We start from the raw sequence: 19770 nt of genomic DNA on the forward strand, positions 1-19770 counted from the left end.
ATGAAAGTTGAGGGAAAGAGTGTAGGAGTCACACCCAAGCTCAAGTACTGGGCAGAGGGAGGGGGAAGGAGGGAGGGAGGGAGGGAGGGAGGAGGGGGAAGGAGGGGGAAGGACGGATGGAGGAGGGAGGGGGAAGGAGGGATGGAGGCGGGAGGGGGAAGGAGGGAGGGAGGGAGGGGAGGGGGGGGGAAGGATGGATGGAGGAGGGAGGGAGGGGGAAGGAGGGAGGGAGGGGGAAGGAGGGAGGGGGGGAGGGAGGGAGGGAGGGGGAAGGACGGATGGAGGAGGGAGGGAGGGAGGAGGGAGGGAGGGGGAAGGACGGATGGAGGGGAAGGAAGGAAGGATGGAGGAGGGAGGGGGAAGGAGTATGCAGACACACCGCACAGATGTACCTGTATGACTGGGCTGTAGATTGTATTTTTTAATGAGAGTTACAATCTTAAAGTACTTCCCGAGGAAAAGGGAGGAGGCCAACAGGGCCCCATGAATTGTGCCCTTTACCATTGTGCCTATCCTTCCATCCATCCTAAACCATGTGAACTTATGACTTATTACACACATACAGGGCATGGATCCATTTCCCCACAGAAGATGTTAGTTTCTCCATAAAGAACAGTGCTAGTCTCACAGTGGTTTCTTCATAAAGAACAGTGCTAGTCTCACAGTGGTTTCTTCATGAGGGACAGTGCTAGTCTCACAGTGGTTTCTTCATAAAGAACAGTGCTAGTCTCACAGTGGTTTCTTCATAAAGAACAGTGCTAGTCTCACAGTGGTTTCTTCATAAAGAACAGTGCTAGTCTCACAGTGGTTTCTTCATGAAGGACAGTGCTAGTCTCACAGTGGTTTCTCCATGAAGGACAGTGCTAGTCTCACAGTGGTTTCTCCATAAAGAACAGTGCTAGTCTCACAGTGGTTTCTTCATGAAGGACAGTGCTAGTCTCACAGTGGTTTCTCCATAAAGAACAGTGCTAGTCTCACAGTGGTTTCTTCATGAAGGACAGTGCTAGTCTCACAGTGGTTTCTTCATGAGGGACAGTGCTAGTCTCACAGTGGTTTCTCCATAAAGAACAGTGCTAGTCTCACAGTGGTTTCTTCATGAAGGACAGTGCTAGTCTCACAGTGGTTTCTTCATGAAGGACAGAGCTAGTCTCACAGTGGTTTCTTCATAAAGAACAGTGCTAGTCTCACAGTGGTTTCTCCATAAAGGACAGTGCTAGTCTCACAGTGGTTTCTCCATAAAGAACAGTGCTAGTCTCACAGTGGTTTCTTCATAAAGAACAGTGCTAGTCTCACAGTGGTTTCTTCATAAAGGACAGTGCTAGTCTCACAGTGGTTTCTCCATAAAGAACAGTGCTAGTCTCACAGTGGTTTCTTCATGAAGGACAGTGCTAGTCTCACAGTGGTTTCTTCATAAAGAACAGTGCTAGTCTCACAGTGGTTTCTCCATAAAGGACAGTGCTAGTCTCACAGTGGTTTCTCCATAAAGGACAGTGCTAGTCTCACAGTGGTTTGCTTGTCAATGAGAGTTGTTGACTAGCGGTTGACCACATTTCCAGACACACCTCACAAGATGTGACTGTGGGGATAACAGACCAGACCACAGGACTGTGTGTGTGTGTGTGTGTGTGTGTGTGTGTGTGTGTGTGTGTGTGTGTGTGTGTGTGTGTGTGTGTGTGTGTGTGTGTGTGTGTGTGTGTGTGTGTGTGTGTGTGTGTGTGTGTGTGTGTGTGTGTGTGTGTGTAAGAGAGAGAGAGAAAGGGCCTATGCCTGTTGGAAAGAGAACATGAATTGATTTGTGTATGTGTAAATCTGTGTGTGTGTTTATTGAGTAAATTAAATGAGAGAGCAAGAGTGAAGAAACATGTATGCCTGTGTTATGTGTGTGTGTCCACCATTTCATGAGCTGCAGGCTGCCACATACACTGATGTACACAGATGGCCTGGGAGTACATTCCATCCAGGGAACACTCGAAGACTGAGACACAGTGAGCAGATAGTTTAAGTTCCAAGTGGAAATTAGCTCCTGCTAACCCGCAAAGACTCATTACTTAAGGTATCTACCTACCTTATGACCCCAGCCTAGTGCTTCGACCACACACACACACACACACACACACACACACACACACACACACACACACACACACACACACACACACACACAGAAGCTCTTATCCAACCACAGATCACATTGACATACTTTGCGCGACACTGGCTGCCATAATGCCAGAGTGTTCCGTCTCTCTGCTCCCTGATCAGCTTGCACATAGCTCAGTTATAGCATTAGTATGTATCCGATAACCTCAATTATTATATGAAGCATGTACTACATAGTGTCAGCAACCACATGAATGTAGTTCCCCTGCCCCAGACAACTGAGCAGTAGAAAGAACCACAGACGTGATATGGACATCGTGAAAAGATGCAAAGCTGCTCATTGCTTAGTAATTTCTAACAAATATAGCCTTTCAGGGGAAAAGTGTCACAGTTGAGAAATCATAGGTTTTCTGAGAACTACAGTCTACTAATGTTTCTGACAATAATATGTTGACTCATGGAGGTGTAAAAGAGGTCACACAGATACTATGATGTTAAATTGAATGTTTTGCTTTTCCTGGGTTGCCTACATAGTAATTACATAGTTTTTGCAGAACTCGTTTCAATAACTAGTTGGGCAAAATCTGTGTATTCATCTTTATCATTGCATATGGAATGTGTCCTAAATGGCGCCCTATTCCCTTTATAGTGCACTACCTTTGACAAGTGCCCATAGGTTCCTGAGCTACAACCATGTTAAACAGATGTGTCCACAGCAAGCAGACATTTTGCCAGACATGCAGCATTTTCCACTAACAGAAGGACTTGTGCTCAACAGGTTTGTCCCTGCAGAATGGATTTCTAACTATCTCTCTCTCTCTCTCTCTCTCTCTCTCTGTCTCTTCCACTCGCCATCAACACCCTCTGAATACCTTCTTGCTTAGCTCCCTTCCTCCCTCTCTACCTCTCCCTCCCCTCCATCAACCCCATCACCCCTGTCTCTCCCTCCTATCCCTTCTCTCCCTCCGACTCTTTTGCTCTCCCTCTCTATCCCTCTGTCTCTCTGTCTCTCTCTCTCTCTCTCTCTCTCTCTCTCTCTCTCTCTCTCTCTCTCTTCTGCTCTCCATACAACCCCCCTCTCTCTCCCCTTCTATCCCTCCCACTCTCCCATTCTCTCCCATTCTCTCTCCCTCCCTGTCCCTCCTTCTTTACCAATCTCTCTCCCTCCCTCTCCTCTCTTTCCATTGGTCAGCTCTTTGGGCCTGGGGTGCATTCCTGGGATGCCTAGTACATATGGTATAAATTCCATTCAGTCTGCAGAGGCCCCAGACCTCCACGCTGTCTGAACACAGAGCACACACACACACACACACACACACACACACACACACACACCGCAGGCCCAACCTCTCTCAGACCCGCCCTGTTCCTCTACCTCTCTCTATCTTTCCACCTCCCTCTAACGCTCACTCTCTCTCTCTCACTGTCTGTCCCCCTCTTTTGCTCTCTCTAGCTTCCACTCTACCTCTCTATCTTTCCACGTTTCCACCTTGTGTGTATGCATACAGTAGGTTGGTCAATGTATGTCTACCTGTATGTACAGTATGTCTACCTTCCTCACCATGTATAAGTACAGTACCAGTCAAAAGTTTGGACACACCTACTCATTCAAGGCTGGTAACTCCAAGGAACTTATTCTCTGCAGCAGAGGCAACTCTGGATCTTCCTTTCCTGTGGAGGTCCTCATGAGAGCCAGTTTCATCATAGCACTTGATGGTTTTTGCGACTGCACTTGAAGAAATGTTCAAAGTTCTTGAAATGTTCAGAATTGACTGACCTTCATGTCTTAAAGTAATGATGGACTGTCATGTCTCTTTGCTTATTTGACCTGTTCTTGCCATAATATGGACTTGGTCTTTTACCAAATAAGGCTATCTTCTGTATACCAACCCTACCTTGTCACAATACAAATGATTGGCTAAAATGCATTAAGAAGGAAAGAAATGATCTTTTAACAAGGCACACCTGTTAATTGAAATGCATTCCAGGTGACTACCTCATGAAGCTGGTTGAGAGAATGCCAATAGTGTGTAAAGCTGTCATCAAGGCAAAGGGTGGCTACTTTGAAGAATCTCAAATATAAAATATATTTTGATTTGTTTAACACTTTTCTGGTTACTACATGATTCCATAATGTGTTATTTCATCATTTTGATGTCTTCACTATTATTCTATAATGTAGAAAATAGTGAAAATAAAGAAAAACCCTTGAATGAGTAGGTGTCCAAACGTTGACTGGTACTGTACATGTAGGGAGACTGAAATTCGGCAAAGGTACACTAGCACTAGGTCTTTAACTAGGTCACTTTCAGGGCCAGGGATACAGGGCCAGGGAAAAACAAAACCTGTGGCAGTCCATTTAATCAACCGGAGATTACACAGTGACACAGCGTCCCTTCTGCCTTGTACTCATTCCATCACAGGGGAAATGGTACCCTATTCCCTATATACTGCACTATTGTTGACCAGGGGCTCTGGACAAAAGTAGTGCACTATATAGGGAACATGATGACATTTTGGACACAGCCATGGTTTTCAATCTCTGGATGGGACTAGTTCATGTTGAATTGGCACTGCTAAGTTTACTGTTAGATAAAAATGGTTAAAAAGGGTTAATTTCCTACTGCTTGTTTAACATGGAGATTAAATGGAACCAATGGAAGTTTCATTAGTTGAGCTATAAACTGTTAACTGTCATTCCAAACTTGACCAAGGCACTATGAGGACTAGACCCAGTCCTAGCCTAAGCCCTGATAGGGCCAGTCAAAGCCTCTTCCCTTTGAGAGTGGAATAGACCCCAAGGCCACTAAGAGAGCAAGAGTCAATCCCAGTCCCAGCCCTTAGTGATAAGAGAACTCAGCCTTGAGTCACTAGTGAATCGATCCCAGTCCCAGCCCTTAGTGATAAGAGAACTCAGCCTTGAGTCACTAGTGAATCGATCCCAGTCCCAGCCCTTAGTGATAAGAGAACTCAGCCTTGAGTCACTAGTGAATTGATCCCAGTCCCAGCCCTTAGTGATAAGAGAACTCAGCCTTGAGTCACTAGTGAATCGATCCCAGTCCCAGCCCTTAGTGATAAGAGAACTCCGCCTTGAGTCACTAGTGAATTGATCCCAGTCCCAGCCCTTAGTGATAAGAGAACTCAGCCTTGAGTCACTAGTGAATTGATCCAAGCACCAAATAGGCTGGGCACTTGAAGATAAAGAGTTGAAGATCATAGAGACTTGGCCTTGAATATATAAGAGTACTGGGATCTCAAATCAACTTCTGCTGTGTGTGTTTTTATACAGTCTGTCTGTTATTATTGAGACTACAGACTGACACTGTCTGTCCTCCTGCACACAGTCCCACACACAGAGCCTATGTATGTCCGCTACTCACCACTACAGCACCTGCTGAGTCAAGCCTGCTCAGCCCACTCAGCCCACTCAGCCCACTCAATGTCTGTTGACAACTTCTCAGTACATTGTCCTCTCAAAAGAAGTCAAATAACATTGCTAGTGAATTTTCATCTGATCTGGTTCCACGGGTCACCTAAGTGAATTTAGTCAAAACGAAAACGATAAAAAAGTTTTATAAAAGAATGATTACCTTGGTATAGTTTTTGGTTACATGTGGATTAATTGTAACAAACCAGAAATAACCAATTTACAATTAGAGTGTAAAGTAAAGTGTGTACTCTGATGAGTGATGCAGTGTATACATCTATAGCCATAGGGTGTGGCCCTGTCTGAAACGTGCAACCTCATTCTAGAATGCGCATTTCCACTGCAGTTCCTCACCCACTGGGAATACTCTGATAGCCCATCAATAACTGTCAATGTGCAATCCAGCATTCAGCACAGCCCAACTATGCTACTCAATAAGAGCTGCATTACCTAGCTAATGTCAAAGCTAGACTAGAGTAATATTGTCTTCTGGTGAAATTAAACTGTTCCATTTTTTTCTGAGGATAGGATCAATGTAAGTAATCCAATGGTTAAATCCAATTTAACCTGTACTTGAATGTATGCACTTTTAATGTAAGGCGTTCTTAAGTGTCCTGAAAGGTGTCTGTCAAATGAAATGTATAATTATTTTATTAATAGATCAGAATGGTTTAATACCTTTCATGTGAGGGAGTGGATGATTTCTAGGACTAAAGAGAATGTTATGTCTCATACACACTAACCATAAGAATGGGCACACACACACATATCGTCACGACTTGCTATGACTACACTCATTAGATTGGAGTAAGGCAGAGGGAACACAGGACTGCAGAGAAAGACCTTGAATTACAAGCATTCCTCTCTTTCATCATATACTCCCTCTCTCTCTTTATATCTCTCTCAATCCCTCTGTTCATATACACCCATACAGTCTGTCCACCCGGCCTGCCTGCCAGTCTGTCCATCCGGCCAGCCAGCAGAAGTGTCTTTCTGTCTGTTGTTCTGGGGAGCGGCTCTGTTGACATCTGTATTAATCTCATCCAGTCATGCAGAGATAAAGAGAGCACTCGCTAACCACACACACACAGACACACACACACCCTCAAACTCATACACACAACACAGAACAAACATACAGCCAGAGATACTATGTTGTTGCAAGGGCAGGAAATCACTTTTACAGTCTTGAGGGTTTGTCTATAAAACTGTAAATAAAAAGGTCCCTTTTATAAAGACTTTGCTGTGATCCATTGGATTTAGTAATAAGTAATAAGAATCTCATCTGGGTTGTGTTCCATTCCATTTGAATTCAATTTGATTGTGAACCACACCCCCTCCATCCATAAAGCCACACCCCCTCATTCATCACCCAATCAGGTAGCCGGCAGGTAGCCTAGTGGTTAGAGCGTTGGGCCAGTAACCGAAAGGTTGCTAGATCAAATCCCCGAGCTGACAAGGTAACACTCTGTCGTTCTGCCACTGTTCCTAGGCCGTCATTGTAAATTAGAATTTGTTCTTAACTGACTTGCCTAGTTAAATAAAGGTAAAATAAAAAAAACATCTCATGTGATTTAAAACTGCGGTATCACAAGTAGGATAAATCAGACCTCACTGTAACTGTTCCTATTGATGCACCCATTTCAGATCCTCCAAGTAGGTCTTAGTGCTGCATTCATTCATACAGAATAATTTCATTGTCCATTAGACAGACAATGGAGTCCCTCAGATAGAGAGACAGTAGGCTACATGTCATGTATGTTAAACTGATCTCAAGTTATACCATTGAACCGTCTAAAGATAAAATGGGGTGTTAACTTAGCTGCCACTGACATAATTCCCATGTAATGTAAAAGTGGCATTCAGATAATCTGGATGTAGCCAATCGAGTATGGCCTGTGGCTGTTAGTTTTGCTAGGCTACATATTACACAATTAATTTCCAAACAGCTGATAATTGCTGGCTACATGTTCGGGGGGGAGTCGAAGTGGCCCTGAGGAACTTGGGAGCCTGAAGTCTCGATCTCGTGACAAAACAGTCTTTCGCTCTACAGAGGCATCAAACATGAAGGTGCATGGGAAACCAAAAAAGAAACTGCTGCCTGCCTCTTGCCCCTTGCAACTCATCCAAGTAGCCTGCCTGGTCAATGTATTGCAGCCAGCCAGTAACCCAGCTATAGGCCTTAAGAATTCATCCACCCCCAGCAAATAAGGATGAAGCATCAATATCACACCCAAGAAGAGATGAGTCACTGCCAAACAGGCTGTCTGCAGGCTGTTTGCCTACGAGGCTTTAGGATGAATCCAACAAGGTCTTGACTGCAATTCAGAATAAATCGATTGTCTTGTGGTGGTGGAGTGGAATAGTGCTCGAGATATTAAGTGTGCAAGGGAGCATTGTTGAATTGAATTTATAGGCTTTAAGGATTTAAGGAATTTCAGGTGCAGTCTAACAGTCATTGAGTGAATAAAAGATTAGACCTACACATGACATAGTGCCTGATCTTTAGAGTGGAGAGTGAGCTTTCTTTGATGAGCTGTCACATTCTAACTTACAGCTCTCCTCTGAGTGTTGAAATCTTCAAACTGTGATTGCATAAGCATGAGTTGGAGAGCTTGTAAACACTTGTTCCTATACTTACATAATCCCTGCCACAAAATTCCACTGAAAAATAAGTAAATTATGAAAAAGTTCATTTAAACGAGCAAGGCCTATCACAGACTTCTTATTGTATTCAATAATGAGGTAAGACAGTTCATATCTTACCTTGATCAAAGAAAGGAGATGTCATGGGAGCTTGAATGAAGATCCTGCTGTCTGATTTTTAGGGTGTTGCCAGCCAGTTCATAGGGAAGGTTACAGGTTCTCTCCATTTAAAGCAGGATTTATCAACGTAAAATGAGAGATGCGGAGAGGAGGGAAAGGAAGAAATTTACGGGGAAAACTGTCGTCCACATCCATGTATCTCTGTAAAGGGTGGGGCCTTAAAGAAATTTGCTTCGCAATCCTCTCCTTTAAGTCGAACTAAAGGGAATTACAGTGAGTTACTCGAACTAAATAACGAGAAGATAATGAGTAAGTTCATTACGCATTATTCTTTAGGCTAGTAGCATACTACTAAATTATAAACATGTATAGTTCAAACCTATGATCTATGAATAGGTATTTTAAAACGGTTTTACAGTACAGCAATGAGCTTGATCTTTTACATTTTGTTTAAGTTTTAAATATGACCGAATCTTATTCTGGGCTCTTTGGCCCCATTATTTTTCTTACAAGTAGACTAATTGATGGGCACGCCCGTTGTCTCTATATGCCACGAATGCGCACAATAGAAGTGTCCATAAACCAATACATTTAACGTTTAGTCTATATGAGATGGCCTTTGAAAAAACTCTTACATCTTATAGTCAATACACTGCTGTGTTGAATTAGGTAATATGGCAGTGAAGGCACCGCCTACAGACCAGAGTACAAATAGTCCGAATGGCACTGCAAGTTAACTATTTGATTACATCATTTGGAACATTCAATTTGCAATATTTGTAACGGTTATGACAATAGTCACAATAGGTCATTTCACCCTCTATTTTATATTTTAGTTGCAGACTATGTAGATTACTTCAATCTATTCAGTTAAGGTTATTCCACACTCATAAAGACATTTTAAAGTTTTTCAATTAATATAGACGCACTTACTTTTTTCTGTAGGTTAGACTAACTTCTTTCCTCGGTGTGACTCAACATGTCAGTAACCTAGTTACAAGCAGCTCCATCATAAAGAAAACGATTAAAAATAAATAAATAAATCAGATGTTTTATCAATAGTCGAATTCCTCTATATCACGGACTAGGCCTACTGCCCCACAGCTCCGTTGACTTGCCACTCATCTGTGGGCTACAATATGATTGTAAAGTTGCTACGTCCATTTCAAAGCATTATACATTGAATTATTAAATACTTGTTATGATCATCCAAATAATAGCAGAATAGATTCCATCGGTCATATTTAGAATAATGCTTATTAGCCTTGTCGAGACGGCACTATTAGTTGTATAACCGAATGCTTCCTCTGTCAAATGCGCCATTAATATTGAAAATCGATCAGCTAGGCTACTTCTCCCTGTATATAGCTATGATTAAGCTTTATTATCATAAGCATTTAGGTCAGATGCAAGTCTTGAAGAAGAAAACCCGTTTTAAAGGCAGCCACACCTTAACTCTCTCAATCAATTTTGACAGTTCTAGTCCTGGACGAAACACATCTATAATAGTTCAAGTTTAAAATACACTTACAACTATTCAACTATCACCCTTGTATATATTTGTGTGCGATACATCATAACTTAACCGGTAAAAACGAAGATACCGCCCCAGTTTCACTTTCCAGTTTCCCAGCAGTTCCCCAACCAACCAGTCCCTCTATCGCTGCGTCTTGGTTCTCTCTAGTCCAACTCCCTTCAAACCGGCTTCTCACTGCGATCAGCTGGCAGCGCAGTGACGCCAATAGCAACAGCTGGCCAATCAAACTCCAACGTCAAAGAACACTGACGACTCCCACCGCTTATGCACCTTGAGTGACAGGTGCTCCCACCAATGTTGTAGGGGATGACTATGGGCTAGGAGGCGTGAACAAAAGATGCCGACCAATAGGAGTGGCATATAGCAGAGGGTTTTACTCATAAATTCGGGTTGTAGTTCAGTACTATTAACTTTCCTACATATTTAAAAAAGGCTTAATTCAATATCAGAACAGGACTCTGTGTGTGCCTTGCGAGGAGGTTACCACATCTCTAGTAGTAGGCTATATAAGGTATTTGTCTTTCCTCTTCTCTCCTTTCCACATAATCTGCACTGAAGGAGGAGAGGAGAGGAGAAAGGAGGAGAGGAGAGGAGAGGAGAGAGAGGTCGACAGTCGATGAGAAAGGAGAGAAAAGGATTGAGATGTTGTTCTGATATTGCATTAACATTGTAATAACACAAAATTGTGGCAAGGTTCTCATAGCGTCAAGAGAACAGTTATCTCTGTTGTCGACTTCACCCTCGAAGAATGATTCTCTGTGTGTCCCAAATGGCACCCTACCCCTACATAGTGCGCTAGGCCTACAGGCAGGGCTTCCCACACCTGATTCAAAGAACCAACTCATCATCAAGCTTTGATTATTTGAATCAGCTGTGTAGTGCTAGGAGGCCCCAGGACTAAGGGAAACCCTGGTATAGTGAATAGGGTGCTATTTGGGTCATAGAATATGTCTATATCACAGATGTTTATCGAATGTGAATAGATGCATCCCCCTAAAGGATGTCTGCTAAGTACATTTACTGTATTATGTAACAAAGAAAGGCATTCCTTTGCCATAGCTGTATTACGTCACCCTTAAATATACAGCCCCGTTTGTCATTTTACTGTATGTCTTCATCCCTATATTATCTATGCTGAGGCCTATAAGTAATCAGTATATCCCTACTTCTATTCCTTATAGTGCTGTTCCACTCAGGAAGAAGGGTAATGTAACCCCAGTCAACCCAGTCACCCAATAAAATCTCTTTGCATTTAAAGTGTTTTTCAACATAACAGTTTTTTGAGCAAATGCAACATTCCTGAGGTTGTGAGAGTAGTACGAGGCAGTGGGGCTCCACTACCAAACAGGCCATTGCCCATCTTGTGGACGGAAACCTTAATGAATGGTTTGCTGAAGTCACAGGAATTTCACTTTTGGATGAGAGCACTTGCTTTGCTTAGGGAAAAACAGAGGAATTCATCTTTCCATTTCCTCAGCATTCACATGTCAATTATAGCACGCAGCAACCCAAAAGTACAAACAATCGCAGCAACGCAACAAAACAACTGTCAATTATATCATAGATAGTTATATACAAACATATAAACATAGAAATGACATACAGTAATATACAGGTAGAGTAGTTTGGATATTATACACTGTATCTTCATTTTCTTCACAAAGAAATGATAGACTATAGCTGGCTCATTACATCAGCCAGAAGGCAGATTTTGATACTAATCGTCTCTGGCTGATGATACATAATTGAAGATATCTAACATCTCCTTAAGCATGCATGGAGAGAGGCAGAACGTGAGTGTATTTTCTACCTTATGTCTTTTTAATGCAGATCTCTCTGAGAGAGTGTGAGAGAGAGAGCGCGAAAGAGAGAGAGAATGTGTGTGTGTATACTTGTGCGAGTGTGCGTATGATGCTTGAAGTTGTACAAGTGTGTGTGTGCATACGTGCGTGCGTACATGCATGTGTGTGCGCGCCTGCTTTTGTAAGAGTGTGTGTGTGTGTGTGTGTGTGTGTGTGTGTGTGTGTGTGTGTGTGTGTGTGTGTGTGTGTGTGTGTGTGTGTGTGTGTGTGTGTGTGTTGGGGGCTGGGATCAGAAGTCAGTTTAAACAGCATTATATCACCCCCTTCCGGTTAGCTGCAGAGTTGCTTTGCAGTCAGATGAAAGGCACTGGCCTGTCAACCCCTTTTTTGTTCCACATATCAAACAGGCAGTAACACGAGAAGCAAAGCCTCAGCCTCAGCACAGTGACACAGCTTTTATTCCTTAGCCTCAGTTATGTGGATGATTTGCAAAGCAGGGCAGGAATGGGATGTGTGTGTGTGTGTGTGTGTGTGTTTGTGTGTGTGTGCGTGCGTGTAAAGCAGGGCAGGAATGTGCTACAGGAACCATTCGTTCAGGAAATGCTGTAAATCCTTCTTCCTCCCAGCAGTGGTTTGTCCCTGTGGGGCCTAGATTAAAGAGTGACCTGGGGGAGGGTGTTTCCACACACACACACACACACACACACACACACACACACACACACACACACACACACACACACACACACACACACCACGGAAACATCCAGTGAGCTGCCTGGGCCGAAGACTGGTGCAGAACATTCTCGTTCTAGGCTCTGGTCAAAAGTAGTGCACAATGTTGGGAATAGGGTGCCATTTGGGAAACAGCCATGGTCAGAACAGGGTGTCCCATTCCCAAATCCCTCTGCATCTCACACTCCCACACCCATATTCCTGTGTTTTTGCAGTGGATTGTGCCAACTCCAACCGACAGAGAGCTGTAGTCTAGTAATAATATCCTGGCCTGGAAGCTCACATCTAGCATAAATCGGTATTGAAATTCACTGGCCTTGCGTTTTAGTCATTTCGCAGATGCTCTTATCCAGAGCGACTTATAATTAGTGCATCCATCTTAAGATAGGTACATGAGTCAACAACACATGACAGCCTTCTAGTTTAGGAATACCCTGGAAGCTAAGCTAACCACTAGCTTGAATAACTTGGGATTCTTTGGATCACAATTGAAATTCAGGGGACTTGTAGTCTAAGAATAGCCTAGAAGCTAAGCTAACCACTAGCTTGATTGAATAGGTAATGATCCTCCATGAGCACCACATTGAAATTCATGGGCCTGGTTGATTTCTCTCTTCAGAGATGCTCCTCTCCTGTGTGTTGTTACCTCAGGCATGCTAGCTATGTGCTGCGACGCTGGCTCCATGATTGGAGACAGGTGGCACGAGGCAGGAACAACAGAGCTAGTTTAGACACTGCAGGCGCTGAATAGAAGAAGACTGGAAGAAAACTGTGAGGATATTGTTAACTTCTTTACCCTGAAACACGTACGCTATATTGTATGAGTGTGATGATTGTTCTACACCGCGTCTCCAGAATTCTGTGAATGCGTTGCTTTGTTGGACCACAATACTGTTTTGTGTAAGTGGACATCTATTGAAGTAGTATGACTATGTCTGTCCATCTTATTGACAAGTCATCTGTTTCTCTCCATATCTCTGTCATTAGAATTCTAGTAGTGAATCCATTGAACTGCCTCCAACTTGCCTGAGTTCCTTCCTTATACAGTCATTGGCTGAGTCACCACACTGAATAAAGCATGACATGGTCCTGATATTCTCTCATGAGACCCTTCTATCACAGTCATTGGGGGAATTCCTGCTGTGTTATGCTGTATGAGATGAACCATATTCAGTGGGATGGAAACTTTGCATTAGAGCTTCCTGTGTGGCTGTATGTGTCCTACATAAGCACTCATAGCAGGATTATAGCTGCCTTTAACTGTGTCTGCACCGGCTCAAATATAGTACATCCAGGCTGTGGATACTGTACTTAGAGCTGCTACTTCTCTCTAATTACTCTCTCTCTCTCTCTCGCTCTCTTTCTCTCTATCTCTTTCTCTCTCTCTCACACTCTCTTTCTCTCTCTCTCTCTCTCTCTCTCTCTCTCTCTCTCTCTCTCTCTCTCTTTTCTCTCTCTCTATTCTCTATATCTCGTTCTCTCTCTCACACACTCTCTCTCTCTTTCTCTGTCTCTCTCTTCTCTCTCTCTATTCTCTCTCTCTATTCTCTCTATCTCTGTTCTCTCTCTCTCTCTCTCTCTTTCTCACTCTCTCTCTCTCTTTCTCTCTCTGTTTCTTTCTCTCTCTCTCTCTCTCTCTCTCTCTCTCTCTCTCTCTCTCTCTCTCTCTCTCTCTAAATCAGCACCTCTGCTAGGCAAGTAACAGCTTCGATCCCTTTCAACCACAGATATAATGTCTCATTCCTCTTTCCTCACCCCATGGAGTCCACACTGATCTATGAAACAGAGCAATAGGAGGCAATAGGAGGGCAGCTTTCCTCTATGGATGAGTGAGAGAGACCATGGAAGAAATAGAGACCATAAGGCTTAGGCCATGATGGGTCATGGTGTGACAGAGTTGAGAGGAAATGATGTAATAGTGGTAGAATGTTATGATGAAGACATGATCCATCCATACACAGTATTAGAGCACAGCAGGGAGCGGTTGGTCCTCCTGTACAGTAAGTAGGCTTTCACTAAGAACTAATTTAGTATGGTGTACAGTAGATTCTGCATCTGCATTTACATGTACTATGTAACCTTAAATAGGACTATTACAGGCTTGTGTCTAGGTTACGTAGTTACCAGAGGACTATTACAGGGTCGTATCTAGGTTACGTAGTTACCAGAGGACTATTACAGGGTCGTATCTAGGTTACGTAGTTACCAGAGGACTATTACAGGGTCGTATCTAGGTTACGTAGTTACCAGAGGACTATTACAGGGTCGTATCTAGGTTACGTAGTTACCAGAGGACTATTACAGGGTCGTATCTAGGTTACGTAGTTACCAGAGGACTATTACAGGGTCGTATCTAGGTTACGTAGTTACCAGGTGACTATAGGTGGTAGGTACACTTCCAGGGCGTCAGAGGCCAGTCATGAGGGAGTCTTTACTCTGAGTCACATTGCACAATCTGCTGAGGCCTCAGGGATTTTCCCTCTTCTCTTTCTGGGCTTCCACAAGATTTACTGATTTGTGATACAATATGACAATGAGAGTGAATGCATCCCTCTTATCTCTCTCTCTAGATCTCTCTATAGCACTTATCTTCCATATCTCTCTCTCGCTCTCTTTCTCGTTCTGTAGCCCCTCCTCACTCTGTCACTCTATGTTTCTCTCTAGCCCCTATCTCACTGTCACTCTCCTTTTCTCTCGAAACAGGGCTTTTTTCTTGCCTTCCTATCCGTGGACAGTGTTGTGACCCCACCGCTGTGGCCCAGTGGCCCTCACAGAGTCTCAGTCAGTTAGTCAGCCAGTAGTTAGTCAGCCAGTCAGTTAGTCAGTCAGCCAGCCAGCTGTCCAGTCTTTCAGTCATTCAGTTAGATATTCAGTCAATCAGACGGTCATTAAGTCATTTAAGGGGGAATGGTTCAGTCATCTCGCTGCTGTCCCTTTAATAAGAGCTTCCTCTGGCAAAAAGTAACTGTTTAGTGGCGCTGGCAAACCAACCACGCGGACCGCTATGTGGAGACCAAAGCCAATGAGGAGCCCTGCTGGGCGGAGGTTACTAAATCAGCCTGAACCCAATGACTCAGCAGTTGGGTGCGTGCAAGATGACACTTAACAGAGATTTAAAGAGCCAGTACACGGCATGCTGGCCGGCTGCACCTTCAGCTCTGAGTCTGAAGGAAGCTGAAAAATGCACTTTCAAAATCAGGCCAGCTGTTCTGTTGCCTCCCTCCTCCCTCCCTCCTCCTCTCCCTGCCCACTCTACACTGTGTTCGTGGCCCGGGTTCAAAGTGCTGTAACTAGGCAGCAGCAGGATTTTAGGAAAGGAGTAAGGACAATGCTGTATTCTTCAGACATTAGTGGTTCTCAGTAGGGAACCACGCCTGTGTTTCCCCCTAAGGAATGCATCGTGACTCAGCACTGCTTTACAGTACACTGATCATCATCCGCATCCCAAATGACACCCTATTTTATTTTTTGGTGCATTAGTTTTGACCAGGGCCCATACAGCTCTGGTCAAAACTAGTGCACTACATAGGGAGTAGGATTCCATTTGGGACGCACACATTGTCACACAAGTTTGTTGAACTATTCCTCCTACCAACAACCTGTCTATGCAAAAGGACATAACTGCCATAACCGCCACAATGCCACTCCAAACCACTCAGGGCTAAATGGCTAAAACAGTCCCACGCAGCACATACCATTCTCTGACTGAAATAAAAAAATAAAAAAAATAAAAATCCATGTTACTCTACCCCACTCCAGAGTCCCTGGCTGGGACATGTGACTGACTAATCTTAACTTTGTATCCTCTGAGGATGCGACCCAAATGGCACCTTATTCCCATTATAGTGCACTACCTGGTCAAAACTAATCCACAGTGTAGGGAACAGGGTGATATGATGTCGGCCATGACTGCCTCTAAGATGACCTCTGACCTCTGACTTCTGGTATGTTGTTGACGTCACACAGACGGATGTATAAAATCCATAGGTAAATGTGTACATTTTTCTGTTTCAGAATACATTGTTTAAAACAAGATGTTCAGTTACTTACTGCTATGCCCCTCAGTGACATCCAGCCGCAGCTCCACCTCCACGGGCACATAGGCCTTGCCAACATTGCTTGGATTGTTTTTCCAGCTATTTGCTATGAGGGGGGAACTGTCTGACTTTCCTGGGGCACTCAAATGTGTGTTCAGTCAGAACTTCTGGGCCTGCTCTAGTCTCCCCCCCAATATGTCTCTCGCGCCAGACGGCTTACTTCTGCACATGAGACTAAATCTGCTCTATCAGGTACAGCAAAAAGCGAATTGTAATGAACTTGTAAATAAATATTAATTACAGTCATGGGAGCCTGTGACCTGATAAACCAGACATCTCCATCCAACAAGAGTAAAGAGGGATACACTAGCTAGTACCTTCTCATGACGGTGGATTATTGTTTCCCCACATGTTGTCCATCAGGTTATACTGTAGGTGACAGGGTGACATGTTGTCCATCAGGTTATACTGTAGGTGACAGGGTGACATGTTTGTGGACTAAAACAGCATTAAACAGGGTGTATCACCATTTTGAGAAACATTGAGAAATGAACCAGTTATCTACCTTTGATAAGAAGCTCGCTAGCTATAGATAACTGGTAGCTTGCTAGCTAGTTAGCTCCCATGCCAATTTCAAGTCTTTCAAAACTAATATCTGACTAACTCAGAATTATTAGGTTATTTCAAAATGAACGTTAACTGGCTCACACACACACACACACACACACACACACACACACACACACACACACACACACACACACACGCATAGTACGGATTCCTCCCTCTGATCCCTCTCCCCAGCTGTACTGTTAGATGTACAGTATGAGGTGAAGTCGACAGTGGAAAGTTCCATGGGGTATACTGTTGGTGTCCAGGGCATTGTTCTGGTCAGGTCAGGACAGGGCTGGGCTGCAACAGTCAGCACAGCACACCACACTGACAAGGCACAGGGTATATATATACTGTAGCCAGCCCAACTGTATGGCGCATGCTGCTGACCAGATCTCTTGGGTCCTGAATCCTCGCTAAGACATGCTAGCGAGCCTCTTAAAGATACACAACTTTGATTCAAGAGATTCTAAGAATACAAATATCAGTAGTTGTCACGTCCTGACCATAGTAAGAGGTTATTTTCTATGGTAGAGTAGGTCAGGGCGTGACAGGGGGTGTTTTGTGTTTTTCTATGTTTTGTATTTCTATGTTTAAGTTCTATTTTTTCTATTTCTATGTTGTTGTTTTTTGGGTTGATCTCCAATTGGACGCAGCTGGTCCTCGTTGTCTCTAATTGGAGATCATATTTAATTTGTTTTTTCCCCCTGGGTTTTGTGGGTTATTATATTTTGAGTAGAGTTTGTTTCTCTCTGCGTCACGGTTTGTTGTTTTTGTCAATTCAGTTATTTATGTTTTGCAAAGTTTCACGGATTTAATAAAATGTGGAACTACAACCACGCTGCACTTTGGTCTGCTCCTTTCGACAGCCGTGACAGTAGTACAGTATCATGAATTCTAGTATAGCTGAAAAGCAATTGAACATTACTGGGGGGAAATTGCCCTCTAGATTCCAAAATTATTCTAGAGTGTTCTTTAACTAATGTGATTCTGAAAATCTCACCTACAGTAAGCAAACGAGCCGTCTGTTCTGTTATGACATTCATGTTTTTTTTTTTAGATACGCTACTTCCATGTACTGTTTTGTATGTGGGAAACGTGTCAGCGGATCTGGATAAGTGTGTCTGCTAAATGACTGCAATAATGTAAATATAGATGTGAAATGCATTGTACTGTAGATCTGAAGAGAGATTGCCTGGATACGTATTTTTCAGTCACGCTGCTTACAAGGCGAAGGAGGTTTTACGTTGGTGACATGCAAAAATATTTAACCCTCACTAAATCAGTCTTCACACATGTGCACATGCACTCCTCACGCACGCACACACACACACATGCATGCATACACAATAATTCGGTCTTGCTTGACTTGTCCTTGGCCGAAGGGTAAAGGAGGGAAAAAGGTGTTTTTCTGTCAACCAATCACACTTGCAAAACATGTCAGACAAGGTTATTTTAGTGCTATGTGCAAATGAGCTCTAACAAATGAAGGCCAACATGACTCACATTCATTCTTAGAGGGTTATGTTGAATACGCATTTGCATTACTTACTGTAACCCGTTGTTTTAATGACATAATTAGGAACATCCCTTGTAGTTACCAGTGCTGGATTAGGTAGGTTTCCGGTTCATTGAATTCTGTGGCCCCTGTACAGTAGGTCTATCCGTTGCATTCTACATGAACTATAGCCTACTAGCTTTGCTCTTTCAAACAGCCCTCCTCATCGAGGTTAACTGTTGACTGTGTGTAGACATAACAGCTATATTATGAATTGAACTTCGGTTCCTGACACTTTAAGAGATCTCAACTTCACCACTTTTCCTGGAGGAGCAATCCGCCGTTTCCCTATCGATCTATGTGATCCGTGATCCCTCTCCTTCATTCGTTCTTTTTTTCTCTCTTTCTGTCCGGTCGGTGGTTTTGTGAGCGGCACATCAAAGGTATGATGACGTCAACAACACCTGTTCATATAACTACAGAGGCATTACGAAGTAAGGATAAGAGGATAGGCAGAGAAGACATTGAATGGAGTCAGTTCTATATTGGTAAAACAGTCATTTGAATTATTATAGCTAAGGCATTTTTATCAATGCCTTTCTCCGCACTGCTGAGCCTGACACAGACTGAATCTTTCTCTGTAGCCCACGTTTGGACACCATTTGGAGCATTTAAAGACCCACTCCAGTAAACAGTGAAAATATTTCCTACTTAAGCCTTATCTCCATGAATCTAGGAATAAGTGAGAAACAATTGGACTCATTTTACCCTGCCATGTCACCAGTAGAGTGTCCGCAGGTCATAGATTTACTATTACCTTGTATTACCACATCTACTTCACGTTTCATCCCTCAACAATCTCCATAGCGAGCAGGGAACTCTGACCCTGTGAACGCTATGCCTGCCTGCCCCAGGACCAGAGGCACCAGTCAGAGAAAGGTTTTAGAGTATTTATCTGCGTTGCCACACGGAGGTAAGGCCAAGGCCTACTTACAGATATGATTAGCCTTGTACATGTAAAGGGAATACACTATCCTTGAACACTCTTTCTCTCTCTCTCTCTCTCTCTCTCTCTCGCTCTCTCGCTCTCTCTGTGTGTGTGTCTCTTCCTCCCATATCTCTCTCTCTCTCTCTCTCTTTGTCTTTCTCTGTCTCTCAGTGTTTCAAATACCCTTATTTGTCTGCTTGTGGCTTGAACCAACAAGCCATCGATCAACTGATTAAAACACTGTTTTGCAATAAAGGTCTCCAGTAGCCTC

General features: G+C 43.4%; 1 long non-coding RNA gene across 1 annotated transcript; it reads right to left on the bottom strand.

Annotated features, from left to right (window-relative positions):
- Window positions 1-1693: 1693 nt before the first annotated feature.
- LOC106612845 (uncharacterized) lies at window positions 1694-18896 on the bottom strand. The gene is made up of 3 exons (XR_006771164.2): window positions 18566-18896; window positions 16779-16869; window positions 1694-12294 (listed from the first exon to the last, which is right to left on the bottom strand). It is a non-coding gene; the product is annotated as an uncharacterized LOC106612845 (long non-coding RNA).
- Window positions 18897-19770: the final 874 nt, after the last annotated feature.

This window comes from Salmo salar, chromosome 09, assembly GCF_965601325.2.
Source record: "Salmo salar chromosome 09, fSalSal1, whole genome shotgun sequence".
Lineage (NCBI taxonomy): Eukaryota > Metazoa > Chordata > Actinopteri > Salmoniformes > Salmonidae > Salmo > Salmo salar.